This window comes from Taudactylus pleione, unplaced genomic scaffold (assembly GCF_031769625.1).
Source record: "Taudactylus pleione unplaced genomic scaffold, aTauple2 ptg000151l, whole genome shotgun sequence".
In the NCBI taxonomy this organism is placed as follows: domain Eukaryota; kingdom Metazoa; phylum Chordata; class Amphibia; order Anura; family Myobatrachidae; genus Taudactylus; species Taudactylus pleione.
This window is the reverse complement of record NW_028284553.1, coordinates 6,651,997-6,656,047: the sequence shown is the minus strand read 5'-3', so window position 1 is coordinate 6,656,047 and position 4,051 is coordinate 6,651,997. Positions and strand designations below refer to the sequence as shown.

Here is a 4,051-nt window from a genome sequence, read left to right as displayed (position 1 = left end):
CCTTAAATAATCTGTATTTATGAAAAACTGCTGATGCGTCTTTAACCAGGCATCTTTACACCATGTAGCGACAATATACAGTATGGATGTCCCGTAATACAGTAAGTACAATATAAGGTCTATAGCGGTTTACTGTATTCTTGAAACAAAGTGATAATTTCAAGCATGAAGAGTGACTATTTACACTGCCTGAAAGTAGAGATGTGTGCCGACCCCCTTGTTTTGGTTTTGGTTTTGGATCTGGATCTCCCCTGGTTTTGGATCTGAATCTGGTTTTGGATTTTTTTCCTCCGTGTTTTGTTTTCGTGTTTTGGTTTTGGTTTTGGATCTGGATTTTTTTTTTAAAAAATCATAAAAATAGCTAAAACCACATAATTTGGGTCTGTTTTAGTTCCTACAGTATTATTAATCTTAATAACAATGATTTTCAGGCATTTCTAGGCATTTTTAACCACCTCACAGCTCACAATAATGATTTCACGATTTTTCACCAATGTAGGCCAAAAGCTGCAGCGAGCTGGCTTGCTAAAGTAAGGAACAGAGCAGTGGCACAAATGCACGGCAGTTTAAAAAAATATCAGACATCTATGAAACATTGCCACACAGCAGTGGCAGACAGGATGGCAGTTTAATAAACTATAATAATGTCAGTCGGCAATGCCCCAAATTGTGCCAAATGTAAAGGAAAGAGGTGCAAGATGGAATTGTCCCTCTCACCCACTCTTATGTGGGATATTAAAAAGGACATGCACAGTTTAACAAACCATGCACTTTAGCGCCTAGGACTGACACTTTCGTGGCTGAACTCCTTGGTTTGTTTGGGCCCCACAAAACAATTTTTGGAAGGATTACCTTCAATTTTTAAGGAGGAGGTTGATGATGAGGTTGTTGGTGGTGGAGATTGCATGTTATGGTCCAAACTACTGGTAGCTGATACTGGGCTGCTTGTTATTAATTTACAAATTATAATTTTGTTAAACAAATTGCATGAATTTGATGCAAATGACGTAACAGGGAGGAGGTGCCTAGATGGTTAACGTCCCTTCCGCTGCTAACTGTGACTTTACAAATGGAACAGATTCCTTCACAACTGTTGTCAGAATTTAGATTCAAATAATTCCACACTCAAGATGTTGCTTTTCTGGCTTTCATTTTATCATTAGCAAGAACTGCTGCCACTGGTGGATGATTTATGCAAACTACATCCTTATCATCAACATCCACATTAGAATCAGATAGGACACAAATTTCCACCTCCTCCTACTTTTGCACTTCCTCTACACTATCATCCTCATTTTTTATTATTTCACCATCTAATACTAGCACAGCCATCATGGCATCAGTGATAAAAAAAAAAAAGTTAAAATGCTGACAATAAGGAAAAAAAAAGTTGACGAGTGCATGAGGCAAAGCACAATGTAACTGAAAATGTTGCGAACTAGTTAAAACCTGGAGAAGAAAAAAAAAATTCTGTTGCAGGGCTAAGTTGACTGACATGAGCTAAATAGGAAGATGCTGGATGATGTTTAGCTGCTTCCCATGCCACCAGCTTCTGAAGAAAGCCTGACATTGATAAGATATTGGGCCAAACTAATGCTGGCTGTTGATTGTAACCTGGCGATCAGTGGAACCTTCCACAGGGTTAGCAATCTTAATCTGTGCGCCAGACATCTGGCGAATCTCATTTATTTTAGCTCCCTGACGTCCAATGATGCAACCGATCTGATCATTTGGAATGGTAAGTTCATGGGAGGTTGTCTGAGATGAAGCATCAATACCTCCTTAAGCTTTGTCTGTGTAATATTGATCTTCCCTTCCTCTGCACTTGGAGCTTGTAGTCAAGTAGTACACATGAGGGTAGGCTTTTGAAGAGACTAATTTTTGAACAGTTTCCAGTAGCACTACTTCATCAGCTTTAGTCATACTGTCACTGAATCTGGTATTGCCGCTATGGGACATGGGGAAGTGGGATTGCTGCATTGCCAGTTGGTGTAACTTGGTCAGATCAGGCTGGGGAATGGCATACTGTCCTTGAATGGTGTAGGCCCCATGGAGATCCACAGCATCTAGGAAGACTCCCCCTGTGTGGGATCTCCGCCCTTCCCACAGGTCAGTCTCACATGCGTGCCCTCCGGCCTGGCGCAACACCTGACCACCTGCAAAAATCACTGGAGAACTGGAGGGTTTTGGCCGATATGGGATGGTGACTCCCTTCGGAGGAGACTCCAGCATTACCACACAGATCTGCTTGACACATTCTATGATGGACTGGGGAATACCAGCAATAGTGATTGCTCACACTGTGGAATTAGGCAACATATCCCCTGCCACTTGGACCTGAGCCCCTGTACTCTCTCTGATTTCCTTAATTTTACAGCCTCCTTTCCCAATGAGGGATCCGCACTGGCTCGCGGGCATCACCAAACGCAGAGTAACTGGTGGTTTACTAGATGCAGTACTGTTAGTCATGGAGCTGCTGATATCCTCTTCCAGTTTATCAATGATCATTGAGAATGCTTTGAAGATGGCATTTGTTGGACCTGCTAAGGTGATGATTCTTTCAGGACAATTGCCTTCAGATATATTTATCCGAGCCCCACTCTCTTCACGCATCTTTTTAACAGATTCCCCTTTCTTTCCGATGATGCTGCCCACTTCCTTGCCATGCATCAACAGTCTGATGGTGAGAGTGACATTCAGGCCGCCTTCAATAACACTGGTGTCCATGATAAGAAGCCTTCCGAGCTGTTATACAGGACGAGATGTGGCCGCCAGGAGCAGGCTTTGTGGGACCGAGAACGTGATACCCCAGACAGCTGTTATACTTACTTCCTCTATCAAAGGACTGTTTAACAGTCAATTGTTTTTTTTTAAATACTTCCGATCATGAATGAGGATGTAGGTGATGATGCAGGTGTTGGTGTTGGAGATCAAAGGTGCTTGGATCCCACAGAGAGGGAGCAGGTAGGTGACACTGGACTTGTTATGTTTTGAGTTTTGGAACTTGGCGACATACACTTTGATATTTGATGAATGCGCTTAAAGTGACGTAACAAGGAGGAGGTTCCTAGGTGGTTTAGGTCCCTCCCTCTACTCACTCTTGCATGGCAATGGGCACATATGGCTTGACAACTGTTGTCTGGATTGGGATGGAAATTTCACACGTGAGAAGAAGATTTTTTGTCTTTTGTCCCGGCATGACAACAATGGGATTTGGCTTTTTCAAACCATGGGCAACAGCTGTTGCCTTACTTACACAAAGGACATCCTCGCCATCAACATCCTCATCACCAACTTCCTCATCATCAACATCCTCATCATCCTTAGCGCCTTCAACTACCAAAATATCTTCCTCCTTCATGTGCAATTCCACAGAAGCATCCTCAATGACTATGTATGCAAGATGTTGACTGCCCTTCCCCACATTTACCATGGGCACACAAATGTTGGAACGTGGAGGATCCTCCAGTACACTAGTATTTAGGTCAGGCTCACACATGACAACCGCTAACACACTAGCACTCTCCTCAGGGAGTTGTGATTTCTATTTCTCAGGGCACACAGTTGGTTTTTCCAGAGCTGTCTTAACAACTTTCACATTTTTAATTGGACCACCTCCACTACTACTACAAGCTGAAGGCCTATCAGAATCAGCAGTCTTCTTCATAAAGTAAGAAGGCCAAGGCCTTATCCTTTCCTTGCCACCTCGAGTAGTGAATGGCATATTGCAAATTTTTTGTTTATCTATAGGCAAATATCCTTTACCTTTTTTTTTCTTAACTTTAGTAAAACTTGCTTCTCCATATCAATGGTGTGACTTAAGCCCTGGGGTATGGGCCTTCCTAGAGGACGAGGAAGTTACCAGCCTTGCACTGCTGGTGGCAGCTACAACATGTGGTTCTTGGCCTTGCTCTCCTGTCATGTGACAGCCCTCCATATTTTCTGCAGTCTTGAAGCAGTGCCACAATCACCAATAGTGTAGCCAAGGTACGGTTAAAAAATTCACACACGTGCAGTCATGCGTACACAAAAAATATTAGAAAAAAAGACA

General features: G+C 42.8%; 1 pseudogene; it reads right to left on the bottom strand.

Annotated features, from left to right (window-relative positions):
- Positions 1 to 1,461: 1,461 nt before the first annotated feature.
- Positions 1,462 to 2,795, bottom strand: LOC148522212 (poly(rC)-binding protein 2-like; annotated as a pseudogene).
- Between the last annotated feature and the right edge of the window lie 1,256 nt (positions 2,796 to 4,051).